We start from the raw sequence: 19,648 nt of genomic DNA, 5'->3' as shown, positions 1-19,648 counted from the left end.
TCCTGATTTCTCTAGATATCTGTCTGCCTCATTCACTAAAATAAAGAAAATAGTTATCAGGTTCTGACTTTTCCCCACAAAGATGCTGCTTCTTATTCATCCTTTCGTCCATTTTCTTTTCTCTTAATATCTTCTGGAGGACAGTGGTATGAGAGAAAGATCATTGGAGGTAAAAGATAAGTCTGAGACAGAGAGCTGCTATTTTCTAAGTAGGTGATCTTAAGCAAGTCATTTCACTTCCCTGGTCTCAGTAAAAAGGGGATGTTGGATAAGACGTGTCCAGAAATCCCTCTTCCTCTAAAGTCCTATGATCTCCCTGGAGGTAGACTAAATTTTCCTACTGCTCCCCTGGCCAAGAACCCACACTGTCTCCCTACAGTCAACCATATCAAACATGAGACTACTATCCCAGCTCCCCACAATTCGTCCTCACCTGGCCATCTAACCATCTATGGCACGTTTAATGTGCTCCCCCCATCTCAGGTAACCAGCACACATCGTCCTCCCATGAGATGTGACACTTCCTCACGCCACTCGGTTCTTTCCTCAGCCTGTCCAGTCAGCCCTCACCCTCCTGGCCTGCAGAGGCCCAACTCCTTGAGACCTTCTCAGACCACCTCAGCCCATCTTTACTTTCTCAGACTCTAAATGGTAAACCTCCCTTATTTTTTGTTTTATATCGTCCTGTGTGTCATTAGGCTCTACAAATAGAAGGCGAATTCTCTGAGTGAAGAGGACCGAGCCTTCTGCTGCTTCTTGTTGGGTCTTCTACATCATCTACTACATAAAATTAGGAATTTAATAAATACTTGCTTGAAAAAGTATATAATAGTCTAAAACAAGAACTACAGACGTTAAAAAATAAGTTCTTACATGTTGCCCAAGATGTTTCTCATAGATAGCTCAGGTATTATTTGACGATTTCAAAAGATGCATTTACTGCTCCCATCTGGGTCCAAAGGTATAATATTTCCTATTAGTATAACTTAGCAATGATATAAAGAGTCTTCCCCCCTCTATTCTACAGTATATAACTTTTAGTTAGCTTCAAATTCCTAGGAGTTATTTGAATTTCAAATGAATATCACAACTGCAAAGAACCTTTTCCTAATGCAAAATGTCTTTGAAGTTAGAGCTTTATTATATGTGCTGAAGTGAAATCCAGTATTTTTAAAAATGATGCAGAAAAGTTGAAAACTTATTTTATAGTTGATATATAATATCCATGGTCTTTAATCAGTTAAGAATTTTCTTTTCCTAATAAAGGCACTTGGCAATAATTTTGATCAGTATTCCTCATGAGGAAACAATTGTATCACAATACAATATGCTATTTCCATCCTTTCTATTTACAATCTGAAGCACTTGGCTGTAATCAGGAAAATAAAGATTCAGAAGAAATTTGGCATTGAGTGGGTATTTATGAAAATTTCCCATAATTATAAAAGTAAGTTGTTGAATAGAAATAACTTATTTTAAAATTCTTTAAGTCATTCGCTGAGCAGTTTAAATGGCATCAGGCTGGGTATTTAAAAATTGGTGGCAGCATTTGGCAATGATTTCTTGGATATGATACCAGAGCACAGGCAACAAAAGAAAAAATAGACAAATTGTGCTTTATTGAGATTAAAAACTTTTGTGCATCAAAGGACACTATCAAAAGAGCAAAAATGCAACCCGCAGAATGGGAAAAAATATCTGCAAATCATATGTCTGATTAGGGATTGATATCCAGAACACTTAAAGAATGCCTATAACTTAACATGAAAAATAAACCACCTGATTAAAAACTGGACAAAGGACTTAAATAGACATTTTTCCAAAGATGACATACAAATGGCCAATAAACACATGAAAAGATGCTCAACATCAATACTCATTAAGGAAATGCAAATCAAAGCCACCATGAGTTATCACTTCACATTCATTAGGATGGCTGTAATTTTAACAAAAAAAACCAGAAAATAACAAGTATTGGTGAGCACATAGATACATGGGAACACTTGTGCATTGCTGGTGGGAATGTAAAATGGTGCAACCAGTGGAAAGTGGTATGGAGGTTCCTTAAAAAATTAAACACAGAATTACCATATGATCCAGCAATTCCACTTCTGGTTATATATCTAAACAAACTGAAAGCAAAGACATGAATTTGTATATTCATGTTCACAGCACTATTATTCATAATAGCCAAAAAATGGAAGCAACCCAAGTGTCCATCATGAGATGAACAGATAAAAAAAAAAAATGTGGTACATGCATATAATGGAATATTATTCAGCCTTAGAAGGAAGGAAATTTTGATATATGCTATAACATGGATGAACCTTGAGAATATTATGCTAAAAGAGTTTTGTGCCACAGAACTGTACACTTAAACATGGTTAAAATGGTAAAATTTTATATTATGTGTATTCTACCACAATGGAAAAAAATTAATGGTGGAAGAAGTCAAAGTGTGCTTTGACTTGAAGAAGTAAGGAAAAGCTCACCTGCTACGGAATAGCTCCTTGGCCCAGGGTTAAGAGTCAGCATTATGCTGTCATTCCTTTAATTTAAATATTTTCCTATCACAGTATTTTTTTCCTAAAGCAGATATTCCTGGAAGGGTATAAACTATTAAATTATTAATATCTTAATGTAAATGTGCCAGAGAAATTAATTGAAAGCTGAGTATGGTAGATTGCAAAAATGAACACAATTCTTCACTCCTCCCTACATCCATACCCTTGGCCAGGTAGCTTTGTACCTCCTCCCATTGTAAGGTACACTCTATTTCCCTACACCTTGAATTCAGGCTGGCCAGGGACTACAAATGCAGTGAAGGTGTGTGAGTTCCAGGACTAGGCCTCAAAAGGTACCACCTGCTTATTCTTTTAGAAAGTTCTTGAGAACAAGCCCAGGCTAGTCTGCTAGATGATGACAGATGGGTACCCAAGCAACCCTGTTGGCCTAGTGTCTATGGCCTAACCAACAGTCAGTCAATGGCCAACCTGAGAGGGAGGCCATCCCTAGACCCGCCAGCTCCTGGTTGACATACCAGCTGACTGCAGAGGCATGAGTGAGCCCAGCTGAACTCAGCCAATCCTGACCACATATAAAATATACTTATAAATACTAATTTAAAACTACTAAATTAAACTTTTTAAAAATTGCTATAGAATCAACATTTTATTTCTGCAGCATTTTATTTCTTTTTCTCAGGAAATGACTTACAGATTTCTGTAGAACTAGAGGGGATAGTCTATATTTCCTAATCAGCAATGCCAATCATGCTATCTTATTAGCTTTTTGTTTATTTATTTATTTATATTTTTTTAGAGACAGGGTTTCGCTGTGTCACCTAGGCTGGAGTGCAGTGGCGCAATCATAGCTCACTGTAGCCTTGAACTCCCGGGCTCAAGTGATCATCCTGCCTCAGCCTCCTGAGCAGCTAGTACTATAGGGGCATACCACCACGCTTAGCTAATTTTTAAAGCTTTTTTTGTAGAGATGGGGTCTTGCTATGTTGCCCAGGCTGGTCTCAAACTCTTGGCCTCAAGGGATCCTCCTGCTTTGGCCTCCCAAAGTGCTGGGATTACAAGTGTGAGCTACCACACCCGTCTGATTTTAACTTTTTAAACCATCACTATAGGGTTAAAAGAGCTCACATTATAATATTTCCTTTCCTACCATTTTCCCCATAACTTTATGGATTATTATAAAAGCTACTCATATTTCAAAATGGCCTGGATATAAAATTTACTTTATTGTTCCTGAAGTTAAAATTAACTTTGAAGGTTGTTACCTCCTTACTCCCTGGAATCTACATGAGGCGAAAATTTAGAAATTTAAAATTAGCCATACACACGTTCCTCCCAACCGAATAATAGTCATCAAAATCATGTGGGAGTTCAACTTTACATCCCAAGAAACTACAAGAGGAAGACTGCCCTTTTTTCAGTCTAAGTCTAGTTCTGAATATTATAAGATAATTAACAAAAGTAGGAACAACCATAAACTACATCTGAGTGAATCAGATGTATTTAAATGACTAAGCAGAAACTAGCAGGCAAAAAGATATTTGAATATGCATGATTTCTTTTCACAAAGAATGGGAAGACAGGTATCACCTTAGTTGAGTCCTTCCTAGACTTTCTCACCTATCAAGGGATACCCTCTATATGTTTCTCCCTGAACACTTAAGATGGACTCCTTTTGTAATATATGTATGTCTTTATTAACACAATAAAAAATAAGTTCTGGTGGCAAGTCCATAAACTACCGTGAGTTCACAGTGGGGACGAGCAAAACTATATAGGCATACCTCAGAGATATTGTTTGGTTCCAAACCACCACAATAAAGTGAATATTGCAATAAAGTGAGTCACAAAAATTTTTTGGTTTCCCAGTGAATATAAAAGTTATGTTTACACTACACTGTAATCTGTTAAGTGTGCAATAGCATTATGTCTAAAAAAAATGTACACCTCTTAATTTAAACATACATTATTGCTAAAAAATGCTGGTGATCATTTGAGCCTGCAGCGAGTCATAATCTTTTTGCTAGTGGGAGAGTCTTGCCTCAATGCTGACGGTGCCGACTGATCAGGGTGGTGGATGCTGAAGGTTGAGGTGGCTTTGGCAAGTTCTTAAGATAAGACGACAATGAAGTTTACTACGTCAATTGCCTCTTCTTTTCACAAAAGATTTCTTTGTGGCATGCGATGCTGTTTGATAGCATTTTTACCCACAGTAGAACTTCTTTCAAAATTGGAATCAGTCTTCTCAAACCCTGCAACTGCTTCATCAGCTAAGTTTATGGAATATTCTAAATCCTTTGTTGGCATTGCAATAATGTTCACAGCATCTTCACCAGGAGTGGATGCCATCTCAAGAAACCACTTACTTTACTCATCCATAAAAAGCAATCTCTCATCCACTTAAGTTTGGTTATGAGATTGCAGCAATTCAGTCACATCTTCAGGCACCACTAATTATAGTTCTCTTGCTATTTCTGCCACATCTGCAGTTACTTCCTTCACTGAAGTCTTGTCTCCTTCAAAGTCATCCATGAAGGTTGGAATCAACCTCTTCCAAACTCCTGTAAATGTGGATATTTTGGTCTCCTGACCCGAATCACAAATGTTCTTAATGGCATTTAGAATAGTGAATCCTTTCCAGAAGGTTTTCAATTTACTTTGCTCAAATCCATCAGAGGAATGGCAACTATAGCCGTACAAAATGTATTTCTTAAATAATAAGAATTGAGTGTTCCTGTCTCGCCGCATCCTCGCCAGCATTTGATGTTTTGGGATTTTTTGATAGAGGCCAATCTCACTGGGGATAGGTGATATCTCATTGTGGTTTTGATTTGCATTTCTCTAATGATTAGAGATGTTGAGCATTTTTTTATATGTTTGCTGGCCATTATTCTGTCTTATTTTGAAAAGTTTCTGGTCATGTCCTTTGCCCATTTGTTGATGGGGTTGTTTGATTTTTTCTTGTTGATTTTTTTGAGTTCTAGATAGATTCTGGTTATCAGCCCATTATCAGATGTGTAGAGAGCAAATATTTTCTCCCATTCTGTGGGCTGTCTATTCGCTCTAATGCAAATTAGTGCAACCTCTGTGGAAAAGAATTTGGAGATACCTCAGAGAGCTAAAAATAGAAATACCATTCAATCCAGCAATAGCACTATTAGGCATCTACCTAAAAGAGCAAAAGATATGCTATAATAGAGACGTCTGTACCCGAATGTTTATGGCAGCACAATTCACTATTGCAAGGATGTGGAAACAACCCAAGTGCTTGCCAATCCATGAGTGGATTATTAAAATTTGGTATATGTATACAATGGAATATTATTCAATCATAAGAAACGACAGTGCTCTAGAACCTCTTATACTTTCCTATATTAAATTTAAGCCCATTATCCAAAGTGAGGCACCACAAGATCGGAAGAATGGGCTCCACTTGTACTCGCCATTGAATTGGTACTAACTGATCAACACTAGGGTGATCACATGGCAGAAATACTCTACAGGGATTAGGGGGATTGGAGGGGGGTAAATCCTCAACTAAAGGACACGGGAGCATTGTAGGGGGGAAGGGCATGCCTTTAACCCTCGCTTGGGTGAGGCAAAGACATAAAGTGTAACCATAATATTTGTACCCTCATAATACCCTGAAATAAAAAAATAAAAAAAAAAAAGAAAGGGGCCTAAAGGGAAGAGGGAAAAGAGCCCAGAAAGGGGAAGTGAAATGGCTCCAGGAATAAAACTGTTTTTGGTTATACCTTGAAAAAAAAAAAATAAGAATTGACAGTCCAAATTACTCATTGATCCATGAGCTGCAGAATGAATGCTGTGTTTGCAGACATGAAAACAACATTCATCTCCTTGTACATCTCCACCAGAGCTCTTGGGTAACCAGGTGCATTGTTAATGAGCAGTAATATTTTGAAAGGAATCTTCTTTTTTTTCTGAGCAGTAATCGCAACAGTGGGCTTAAACTATTCAGTAAACCATGCTATAAACAGATGTGCTGTCATTCAGGATTTGTTGTTCATATTTCCAGAGCACAGAGTAAATTTAGCATAATTCTTAAGGGTCCTAGGATTTTCAGAATGGTAAATGAGCAGTGCCTTCAACTTAAAGTCACAGCTGCATTAGACCCTAACAAGAGAGTCAGCCTGTCCTATGAAGCTTTGAAGCCAGGCATTGACTTCTGTTCTGTAGTTAAGACAGTCTTAGATGGCATCTTCTTCCAATAGAAGACTGTTTCATCTACATTAAAAATCTGTTGTTCAGTGTAACTACCTTCCTCAATTATCTTAGCTTGATCTTCTGGATAACTTGCTGCAGCTTCTACTTCAGCACTTGCTGCTTCATCTTGCACTTTTACATTATGGAGATGGCTTCTTTCCTTACAACTCATCAACAAATTTCTGCTAGCTTCAAACTCCTCTTCTGCAGCTTCCACATCTCTCTTCACCTTCACAGAATTGAAAAGAATTAGGGCCTTGCTCTGGCTTAAGGGAATGTTGTGGCTGGTTTGATTTTCTATCCAGACCACCAAGACTTTCTCCATAAGAGCAATAAGGCTCCTTTGCTTTCTTATCATTTGTGTGCTCACTGGAGTAGCACTTTTCATTTCCTTCAAGAACTTTCTCTTTGCAGTCACAGCTTAGCTGACTCTTTGGCACACAAGGCCTTGCTTTCGACCTATCTTGACTTTCGATATGCCTTCCTCACTAAGCTTACTCATCTCTAGCTTTTGATTTAAGGTGAGTGTTGTGCAACATTTCCTTTCATTTGAACACCTAGAGGCCATTGTTATTAATTGGCCTAATTTCAATATTGTTGTGTTTTAGGGAATAGGGAGGCCTGAGGAGAGGGAGAGAGATGGGAAATGGCCGATCAGTGGAGCAGTCAGAACACACACATTTATTGATTAAGTTTGTTGTCTTATATAAGTGAGGTTTGTGGCATTCCAAAACCATTACAATAGTAACATCAAAGATCACTGAAAACAGACCACCGTAACAGATGTAATAATAATGGAAAAGTTTGAAACATTGTAAGAATTACCAAAATGTGACACAGAGACACAAAGTGAGTATATGCTGTTGGTAAAATGGCACCGATAGACCTGCTTGACACAGAGTTGTCACAGACTTTCAATTTGTAAAAGATGCAATATATGCTAAGTGCAATAAAGTAAAGCCCAATAAAATGAGGTATGCCTGTATTTCAAGATATCTGCAACAACTACAGTGTGAACTAAAAAGATCTGCGGTTTCTATTGGTGACAAAGCTACAAGTACTGTTAATACTACTCTAGTTTCTTGTCCAGATTCATAATCAAAGAAACGGTAAATTTCAGTCAGAGGTTAGTGCAAATAAAGATGTAGGGTTTTTTTTGTTAAAATTCATGATCCCCTGAATCCTATCCAGGGATAGCAAATTAAGAACCCTTGCATCCAAGATGTGATTTCCCCTATGTTCTTTTTGGTATTTAGAGATCAGTTTTTGCTTGAACTCCTCCAGTGATGGAGAAGTCACTACCTACTAAGTAGTGGATCTCCCATCATTTTGTTGTTGAAGAGCTCAGTTAGTTTGTTCTTCCAGGGAGCTGTCATCTGTCTACCATAGATTGCACTCATGAGCCCTTATTCCCTCTAGGGATATAGACCTAAGTCAGCTTTCTCTTCCACAAGACAACATTTCAGCTGTTAGAAGACAATAATGCTGCTTCCGTCTTATTCTCTCTTAGGCTAAATGAAGATCATCAAGAGAGGTTTTGTCTTGTTATTTATTCCTTATTCGTCTGTGCATCCTCAGAAATGGAGATGGATAAGACTTTGCTACCAAAAATTAGGTATTAAATATGTAATCACAGACTAAGGTGTGGAGAAAGGAAAGGATATTTATTGAACACCAGTTAACTTGCTTAATTTCATTTAAATAAGCTAGTAAATACTTTAGACTACTAGAAATAGTCTATTATTTAAAATATTATTAATGGTTATTGTAATATATTATTTAAGAAACAGTTTCAGTACAATTAATCCATTTGTTCTTAACACCAGTTTAAACTCAAAAGCATTATAGGACTCTGTGTTCTTACCTCACACACTATAAAATACCATAGAATTAAAAAAACACTTGAAATAGATTCATAAATTTATAATGTGTGAAAACCAAGGAAATGATTACTTTTTCCAGGAATATTTCAATAATGCTCAACATCATTGCGATATTAACTCTCAATACAAAACTCTATGGTGATATTTGGGATGAAGAAAGGATTGAAAATGTCCATAAAAAGGCCATGATTACACAGGATACTTTTTCTAGCAACACACAATTAAGAAATTTTAGAACCGAATGGGCCATAAGTCAAACTCCTCATTTTACCTATGGAGAAACTAAAGAGTAGAGACATAAGTTACTTGCTCAACAACAGCTAGTCAAAGTAGAATCAGGACCAGGGCCCCAGAATAGAGACTCCAAGTCTTCCACTTTTTATCTCACTCTCTCTTTTTTTTTTTTTTTTTTTGAGACAGAGTCTCACTCTGTCACCTGGGCTAGAGTGCCACGGCATCAGCCTAGCTCACAGCAACCTCAAACTCCTGGGCTGAAGCAATCCTCCTGCCTCAGCCTCCCAAGTAGCTGGGACTATGGGCACACACCACCACGCCTGGCTAATTTTTTCTATTTTTAGTAGAGATGAGGTCTCGCTCTTGCTCAAGCTGCTCTCGAACTCCTGAGCTCAAGCCACTCTCCCAGAATGCTGGGATTACAGGCGTGAGCCACCGTGCCTGGCCTTTATCTCTCTTTTAAGGGCCACACTAATCTTTATTGATGTCATTTGACTGGAAAACAATTGTATCATATTATTATTGTATAGTAACACCTTTTTTAAAATTTATGAAACATTCTAAACCTACAGAAAGTATAAAAATAGTGTAACAAACCTACAGGTCAACATGGAGACAAAGCAGTTGTAAAACAGATAACACAGCAAGAAAATGAAATAAAAAGTGTCCAGATTGTAAAGGAAGAAGTAAATATATCTCTATTCACAGATATGATTTTGAATATAAAAAATCTTATATATAGAAAATCCTAAGGAATCCACTAAAAAATCTATTAGAACTAGAATATGGAAAATCTTAAGGAATCCATTAAAAACTATTAGAATTAGTGAATAGGTTCAGCAAGGTTGCAAGATACAAGATCAATATGAAAAAATCAAGTATTTCTGCAAGGAAAAGTATGAAATGAAATTTAAAAGTAAATTGCATTTACCATAGCATCAAAGGAATAAAATACTTAGGAATAAATTTAACAAAAGAGGTACAAAATTTGTAGTCTGAAAACTACAAAATATGTTGAAAAATTATAGGAAATTATAAATAAATGGAAAGACATCCTATGTTCATGGATCAGAAGACTTAATATCCTTCAGATAGCAATGCTTCCCAAATTGATCTACAAATACAGTGCAATTCCTGTTAGAATCCCAGCAGCCTTCTTTATAGAAATTGACAAGCTGATCCTAAAATTCACACAGAAACTCAAGGAATCCAGAGTAGCCAAAACCATCTTGAAGAAGTAGGAGGACTCACACTTTCTGATCGCAAAACTTACTATACAGTAACAGTAATCAATACGGTGTGGTACTGGCATAAGGACAGGCATACAGATCAATGAAATAGAATTGTCTGGAAATAAACTCATCTATGGCCAATTGATTTTTGAGAAGAGTGCTAAGCTCATTCAATGGAGAAAGGCTAATCTTTTCAACAAATGGTGCCGGGACAACTGGATAGCCACTTGCAAAAGAACGAAGTTGGACCCTGATCTTATACGATATACAAAAGTTAACTCAAAATGGATCAAAGACCTAAATGTGAGAGCCAAAGTATAAAACTCTTAGAAGAAAACATAAGGGTAACTCTTCATGACCTAGATTTGGCCATGGGTTTTTACGGATATGACACCAAAAGCATAAGCAACAGAAAAAGATAGATATATTGGACTTCATCAACATTAAAAACTTTTGTGCTAAAAAGGACACTATGAAGAAAGTGAAAAGACAACCCACACAATAGGATAAAATATTTGCAAATCATATATCAATGGGGGCTTGTATCTGAATATATAAGGAACTCTTACAACTCAGTAATACAAAGACAAATACCCCAGCTAAAAATGGCCAAAGGATCTGAATAGACATTTCTCCAAAGAAGACAAATAGCCAATAAGCACATGAAAATTTATCAACGTTATTAGTCATCAGGGACTGCAAGTCAAAACCACAGTGATATATACCAGTGTACACCAAGTCAGACGGCTACGATCAAAAAGTCAGATGATAACAAATGTTAGAAAGGATGTGTTGTGGGTAAATTGGAACCCTCATACACTGCTGGTGGAAATGTAAAATGGTGCAATCCCTTTGGAATATAATCTGGCAGTTCCTTGAAAAGTTAATCATGGAATTTCTATTTGACTCAGCAATTCCACTCCTAGGTATATATCCAAGAGAAATGAAAATATGTCCAGGCGAATACTTGTACACAAATGTCCATAGCACCATTATAACAGCCCAAACTGGAAATGGCCTGAATGTCCATCAACTGATGGATGCATAAAAAAATGTGATATATTCATACAATGGAATATTATGCAGCCATAAAAAGGATTGAAATACTTATACATGCTAGAACCTGGATGAACTTTGAAAAGTTCATGCTAAGTGGAGGAATCCAGTAACAAAACATCACATATTTTATGATGCCATTTGTGTGAAATGTCCAGAATAGGCAAATGTACAGAGACAGAAAGTATTATAGATTAGTGGTTTGCTTAAGGCTGGGATGGATGAGGGACCTGGGGATGACAGCTAAAGTGGGAGGTGGGGGATGAGCATCTTTTTGATGTGATAAAAGTTTCTAAAATTAATTGTGATGATAATTGCACAACTCTTTGAATATACTAAAAACCAATGAATTGTATACTTTAAATGAGTAAATTGTATGGTATGTGAATTACATTTCAATAAAGTTGCTATAGAAAATAATTTTAAAAACACAACGTCTATAGGTATATATTTTTGCCCAAAGAAATAAAATGCCACAAATGTAGCTAACTCTATTCCAGTCTCTTCTCCCTCCCAGAGTTAAGTAACTTTTTTCTGAAATTGTTACAAATATATTTCTTTCCTTCCTAGGTTTTTATCTTTATTTTGTTTACTTAACTTTTCTTTGTTCATCTTCTTCTTTGGACTCTACTCATTAGCCTTTCTTCTTTCTTCCTATATAATAATATATGCAAGTACAGCTAGACATTTCCCTCTAACTATACTCTTTCAGCTGCATGCATAATTTTAACATGTACAGTCATTGTCATTTAGTTTTAAATATTTTCTAATTATTTTACGATTTTTATCTGAGCCTTATATTATTCAGAGGTTTTTTTTGGAAAAATTCAAAATGAATGGGGTGTCAGTTATTACTTTGTTACTCATTTCTAACTTTATTGAGTTGTAGTCAGAAAATATGCTGTGTGTAAATCAATATTTGCTTTATGACCTAGTACATGGTATAAATGGAAATTTGTTTTGTGATCTTTTAGTGTGTGGTCAAGTTTTATAAGTGTTTCATGCACGCTAGAAAAGAAAGTATTAATATTTAATTGCTGAGTTAAGATTATATATATATACGTATTCATTCTATCCATCTCCATTAATGTATTGCTCAAATCTTCAGTCTACTCTTACTAAATTTTGGACTCCTTTGTCTATCCATTGCCTAGGAAGCTATATTAAAATTCTACCACAAACATGGATTTGTACATTTATTTCCTTTAAATCTACTGAGTTTTGTGTTACATATTTTAAGGCTATAATGTTAGGTGTATATAAGTTCAGGATTGTTTTATCTTCCCAGATAATTGTCCCTTTTATCATTATGTATGGACTCTTTTCATCTCAATAATGTTTTCCCTTTGAAGTCTATTTTATCTGATATTAATATAACCGCTTTCTTTTTTTATTTCCTCTTCCCCCGTTACTTCACGTTCAACATTTCTGTGTCATTACATTTTAGCTGGATCTCCTAAACGTAGGAAATAACTGTATTAAAAAAAAAAAACCTCTGAGACTTTCTGTCGAACGGGAAGTTTTGTTCATTTACATTTATTGTGATTATCAATATATTTTCATTATTTCTACTATCTTTTTGTGTGTGTTTGTAGTTATCTTGCTTTTTCTTTGCTTCCTAATTTCTCCTTTCCTACATCTTGTTAGGATTGGCTGACTTTTCTTTATTTTCTCCCTACCCCTCCTCCCCAGATCTTCTGGTTAGGAAATTACACATCTTACTTCTATTCTCTTAGTGATTACTGTTATTTTTTTTAAGTTTTAATTTTGAAATAATTGTAGGTTCATAGTAGTTTGCAAAGAAATATACAGGCAGGTCTCATGCACCTTTCCCCTAATCCTCCCTCAATGTTAACATCTTACACAACTATAGTAAAATATCAAAACCAAGAGACTGGCATTGGTAAATATTAATATCTTATTCAGATTTCATCAGTTATACTTGCACTTGTGTGTGTGTTTGTGTGTGTGTGTGTGTAACTATCACCACTATCAAGATGTCCATCTGTACCATCACTATAAGACTCCCTTGTGTTACCCCTTTATTGACAGACAGACCCCCCTCTTCCCCTCCCCTTCCCTAACCTCCAGCAACCACTAATCCATTCTCCATCTCTATGTTATTTCACAAATGTTATATAAATGGAATCTAGAAGCATGTATACTTTGGAAATTGACTTTTTTCACTAAGCATAATTTCCTTGAGGTTCGTCCAAGTTGTTGGATCATTCCTTCTAATTGTTAAGTAGTATTCCATGGTATGGATGTACCACAGTTTATTTAATTATTCACTCACTGAATGACATTTGAGTAGTTTCCAGTTTGCGGCTGTTACAAATAAAGCTCCTATGAACATTCGTGTACAAATTCTACATGGAAATATGTCTTCATTCTCTGGGATGAATGCCCAGAAGTGTAATTGCTCGGTTGTGTGGTAAGTCCATTTTTAGTTTTGAAAGGAACTGCCAAACTATTTTCCAGAGTTGTTGGACAATTTTACATTCCCGCCAGCAGCATATGTGTGATCCAGTTTCTCCACAAATTTATCATGCATTCTTGACATAAATTCTAAAGTTAATCAATATTCCCATCCTCTTGAGCATTATAAAAACTTCCATTTGCTTTAACTACAACCTTTCTTCTCTCCTACCTTACACGTTGTTGGCTAATATATTAGTTCTACCTTGCATTTATATCCAGTAAATTAGTCATTATTGTTATTATTTTTAAACAGAATTTATTTTTAGAGCAGTTTTAGGTTCACAGAAAAACTAAGAGGAAGGCGCAGAGATTTCTCGTGTACTTCCTGCCTCCACACACGCATGGCCTTTCCCATGACTGACACCCGCCCCCCACCCAGAGTGGTACATTTGTTACATGTCATGAACCTGCACTGAAATATCATCACTCAAAATCCATAGTTTAAATTAGGGTTCACTCTCGGTTTTTTATATTCTATGAGTTCTGACAAGTGTATAATGACATGTATCCACCATTTTAGTATCACAGAGAACAGTTTCAGCACCCTAAGAATCCTGTGTGCTCTGCCAATTCCACCTTTCCTCCCCACTAACCGCTGGCAACCGCTGCTCTTTTTACTGTCTCCCTAGTTTTGCCTTTCCTAGAATATCATATAGTTGGAATCATACAGTATATAGTCTTTACATATTGGCTTCTTCCACTTGGTAATATGTATATAAGCTTCCTCCATGTCTTTTCATGGCTTGATAGCCCAATTCTTTTTAGCATTGAATAATAGTCCATCATCTGGATGTACCACAGTTTTGTTGATCCATTCACCTACTGAAGGACATCTTGGTTGCTTCCAAGTTGTGGCAATTATGAATGAATCTGCTATAAAGCTATCTTCCAAAGTGGCTATACCATTTTGCATTCCAAGTGGCAATGATAAGAATTCCTAGTCATTGTTATTATTGTTTTATACAGTCAATACTTGCTTTATTTATCCCGTGTTTACCTATTTCTTTGTTCACCACTGTTTTTCTTTAAAATAGCTGCTTTATTGATATATAATTCAATACCATAATGTTCAGCCTTTTAAAGCATACAATTCAATGGTTTTTGGTATAGTCACAGAGTTGTGAAGCCATCACCACTATCTAATTTCAGAATATTTTCATCACCCCAAAAAGAAACTCCATACCCATTAATAGTCACTTCCCAATCCCTCCTCCCTCCAGTTCCTGGCAACCACCAATTTACTTTCTGTCTGTATGAATTTGCCTATTCTGGACATTTTATAAGACTAGACTCATACAGTGTGTGACCTTTTATGTCTGGTTTCTTTCACTTAGCATAATGTTTTCAAGGCTCATCATGTTGTAGCATGTATCAGTATGTTTCCTATATATAGTGTACAGCATTCCTTTTTATGGCTATGTAATACTCTATCATGTGGACATATCACATTGTATTTATCCATTCATCAGTTGATGAACATTTGAGTTGTTTCCATGTTTTGGATGTTATGTTCTTGTATCTTATTTTTTTTTCTTCTGAGTTCATTTCCTTCATCCTGAAGAAAACATCAGTAGCTCTTTCAGTAAAATTCTTTGAATTGTAAATTCTCTATCATTCTGCAAATATCTTCATATTATCTTTCCTCTTGAGCAAAGAGATACAGGCTGATAATTATTTCATTCAGCACTTTGACAATATTATTCCATTATCTTCTGGCCCTTATCGTTGCTGTTGAGAAGAGGGTTGTTAGTCTAACTATTGCTCCTTTGTATGTAATCTGTCATTTTTCTCAGGATGCTTTTAAGATTTTCTTTGTCATTGGTTTTTTAGAGTTTCACTATAATTTCTTTATATGTGAATTACGTATTGCTTGGGACTCATGCTTCCTCAATTGGAAGATTCATGTCTTTCTCAGATTTTGTTAAGGTTTCAACCATTATCCCTTTAAATGTCATCTATCCTCTGTTCTCTCTATTCGCCCCATATGGAACTTCTTTCATTAGTACATTAGATCTTTTCCTTCTAACAACCTTGTTTCCTAACATCTCTCTCATATTTTCCAACTCTTTCTCTCTTTATACTGAATTCTAGATAATTTCTTCATATCTATCTTCTATTACCTTTGCTGACCTCTCACCTCTGAACTGAGTCTCATAGACTTCTATCAGTACATATATCATGCTGTAGTGTAATTAATTTTTACAAGTCCATTTCCCTTCTAGACTACAAGCTCCTTGAGGGCAGAGCTATGACTTGCTCATCAACTAATCTTTGCAAGGCTAGTGACTAGTATAGACTTTGTAGAAGTTGTTATTAAATATCATTTGAACTGAACTACTGTCAGATCGATTATAAACTATCTAGAAATAGTAAATTTTGACCTTTGGGCCTTACGATGATTTCAAAGGGAGTAATTATTTTATAATCAACTAAAGTATGAATAAACTAAACACTCAGTTTCTGTGAGAGCAAAACTTTGTCCCAGAATTTAGATTTCAACAATTAAGAGTGCAATAAAAAGCTGCTTGCTGACTTGTGAAATCTAGTGAATTCATATTAAACTGAAAAAACAAGAAATATATAGGTATAAAGCAGCTGTCAGAAACAGTTTCCTGATAATACTCAGCATATCTTATTCTCTATTTTTCTGAAATCTTGTCTAATTATTCAAGGTTGATTGCATGCCCATTAAATTCATTTAATACATACCTATGAATAATAGTAATATAGTAAGTGCTCATTAATGTCCCTAATTGCTGGGGAGGGAAGCTTCAAATTTGCCATGCTTTTAAAAGAAGGTGGTTTGATTATTACCTTCAAGGACATAGAGTAACTTGAGGTAACCACTACTAAATACTGTTTCCAATTAGAGGCTCTGGTAAATGTGTTTTAATGACTATAAACTCTTCATCTGTAATCAGAAGTATCATTTGCATACACTCAGCAGGCCCTTATAAATTTGCCATTAAATTATGTTAAAGATGTCTAGTTTACATCATTTATTCAGCATGTTATCTGTTTTCTAACACTTTAGAATTAACGAAAGTTTAAACCTCCCCTCTCCCCCTACATCCCTCTCTCTTTCTTTCTCTCTCTCCCCTCTTCCTCCCCTTACTGTTCTGGAGACTGATCAGGAAAGAGCACAGAGGGCCAGACAAGGAAAGTGACTTATGCAAAGTCACACAGCTAGCCAGCAGCCAAATTTTGACTGCTGAATCACTATTTATTTATAGATTGTAAAAGGTAACCTTCTGGCTAGTCAATGTCTTGTACTGCAACTTTTTAATTAGCAGAATTTGTTTCTTTTTCTAAGTGTAAATGAAATAAAGCAATTAACAGTAGTCAGGAGGAAAGGTTGCTCCACATCTTAATAATGTAATTACAAGTACAGGCCAGAAACAAAGAAGATGCCTTTAATTTCTGTAGCGGTCAGTGTTGTCACCACTGTAGCTTAATTTCTGGCTTTTCCAGGTTGTCTGGGCAAATAGATGGTGGGAGCCAGAGCAAATAATTTGTCTAGAATGAAGTTCAAAATAGCAGCACTGATATTATTAAGATGTTTTAATTTTATTTGGAATAACAATCTTCTATTCTACTTTTTTATGCTAGAATGTTCTTTAGATATGTCAAATTGACCTGTAGTATTGCATTATTGACCTGTAAGCCATGGCGGGGGTTGGGGGGGAAGTTTGGCCAGATGGAGATGGGATATGATAAGACAAGGGTGTGTGGAATTGGCAATAGTTGGTCCCAGTTCTGGCTTTGAACTCAACCATATTGCTGGCTCTGTCTTCAAAACACAAATCCAGAATCAGATCCCAAAGCAGCTAGTACATAGCTCAAAAGAACCATAGATTCTGAGCTAGTTTTAAACACAGTAATTGTATTCAACTCACAATTGGAATAATGTTATCTCTTATTCCAGGCAGTAAAACATGCCTGAACAGGAAATGAGACCTAGTTTCTTGTATCAGCAATACCACAGGTTGAGTGATTTAGGTCAACTAATCACTGCAGGAATGACCTGAAGGGCCTGCACACAACGGGGGATATGTCTGAGATGTGGGTGTTCAGTCACCCATCTTACAGTAAACTCTCAAGAATGAGCTGGGTTGTTTCGCATCTGCACCTGGTAAACAGGTAAGCACACAGCCCATCTCCAGGACAGTTGGGAGGGGACAGAAGGACATCCAAATTTTTAGAGATACATCTTTAAGTATCGAGGGGCAAAGACTCTAATGTGTGCCACTGACTTTCAAATGGTCCATTACTATATACATATTGAAAAAGAGAGAAAGAGAGAGAGAGAGAGAATATTTCACAATGTTAACAACTGATGAATCTCTAGGTGAAGGACATACGGTGTTTATTGTATTACTCTTTTTACTTTTCTATAGGTTTGAATTTTTTCAAGCTAAGAAGTTTAAAAAAAACCTTGCTTTTCAGGCTCAGTGAAATAAAAAGAATATGGATTCATTTAAAAATAGAGTTAAAAGAAGAGATGATAACAAGAAAAGAAATAAAAAGGGAGCTGGCAGAACCAAGAAAAGATGTTAAGGAGAAAAATAAAACCATTGCACAACTTAAAACCACAGGTAGACGCTGCTTGAGCAAAACACACAATGTGCAGGGAAAGGACATGAAAGTGACGTCAGAGAGAAGATGGTAGACATGGGGCACAGACAACTCAAGGATGCTCACATCAGATGTTATTCATTCATTCATTCAGTATTTATTCAGCAACTACTAAATGTTGGGTCCTATGTCAGGAATCAAGGATGCAACGTACCCTCGAGAAGCTCAGAAGAAGGAGAGAGCACAACCAATAACAAACCGACCACAGCCTGTGACATCTGCAACAGAGGTATGCACCATGGAACCCATGGGAACAGAGAAGACGGAGTACGAACATGCCCAGGTTGGGGAGCGTATTCATTTCCTGTGGCTGCTATACCAGATCACCACAAACTTGGTAGATTAACACAACAAAAATGTATTCTCTCACAGTTCTGGAGGACTGAAGTCTGAAATCCAATTTCGCTGGGCTGAAATAATGGAGTTTAGGGGAGCTGCTCTCTCTCCCTCTCGAAGCTCTAGAGGAGAATCCGTTCCTTGCCTCTTCCAGCTTCCGGGGGCTGCTGGCTTCCTTGGCTTGTGGCTGCATCACCGCCACCACTGCTTCACATCGCCTTCTCCTCTTTGGTGTCAAATCTCCCTGTGCTTCCCTCTATTTAGGGCTCACCTGGCCGATCCTGGATACTCTCCCCATCTCAAGATCCTCGCCGTCATCACACCTGCAAAGTCCTTTCTTGCCATGCTAGGTAACATTCACAGGGACCCTGGGATTAAGATGCAGACATCTTTTGAGAGGTCATTGTTCAGCCTACCCCACGGAGGGAGTTAGGGAAGCCTCACAGGGTGATACCTTGCCAGGATGAGTGCATTCCAGGAAAGGACAAAACAAGTACAGTAGCACAAGGTGCAGTAAACACAGTGGCCTGAAGGGCCTTGAGGCAGAGCACCACAGGGTAGCTGGACTGGAGAGGCAGGCAAGAGCCTCTTTGTGCCATTGGTCTGTAGGTGGTGCTAAGACAAGGAGGACTCTAAACCAGAGAAGGATAGGTCCAGATTTGGCTTTTGGAAGACTCATCCTGGCTGCAGTGTGGAGGATGGACTTGCAGGGGGGGAGACCAGGGGACAGGAAGACCAAGTAGGAGACTGCTGCAGGAGCTCAGCCTAGAAGCAGGGGCAGTGAGGACAGCAAATTACAACAGGGCCCTGAAGAAACAATATTCTTAGCAGCAAATGTTGGAGACAACCAGAAATATGGTAATACTTTTTAGATTACTGGATGGGTTGCGCTATTTTTACGCTAATCTCTTTCACTCTTGTGGATAATTGAGTTGTCTGCACTACTAACACAAACCAAGTTAAAACTATAATCCCATATGTGAAAAAGAAGAAAGAAAAATTTTCAGTCAGGAACAGGTTTTTAATTTGTCTTGGTTTTTGTATG

The 19,648-nt window shown here is 36.8% G+C and overlaps 1 protein-coding gene across 1 annotated transcript in view; it reads right to left on the bottom strand.

Annotated features, from left to right (window-relative positions):
- NIPAL2 (NIPA-like domain containing 2) overlaps nt 1-19,648 on the bottom strand; it is an 88,210-nt gene that overhangs the window by 58,654 nt on the left and 9,908 nt on the right. The window lies entirely within an intron of this gene.

Source organism: Propithecus coquereli, unplaced genomic scaffold (genome assembly GCF_000956105.1).
Source record: "Propithecus coquereli isolate 6110/MARCELLA unplaced genomic scaffold, Pcoq_1.0 Scaffold2, whole genome shotgun sequence".
Lineage (NCBI taxonomy): Eukaryota > Metazoa > Chordata > Mammalia > Primates > Indriidae > Propithecus > Propithecus coquereli.
This window is presented reverse-complemented; position numbering and strand designations above follow the sequence as displayed.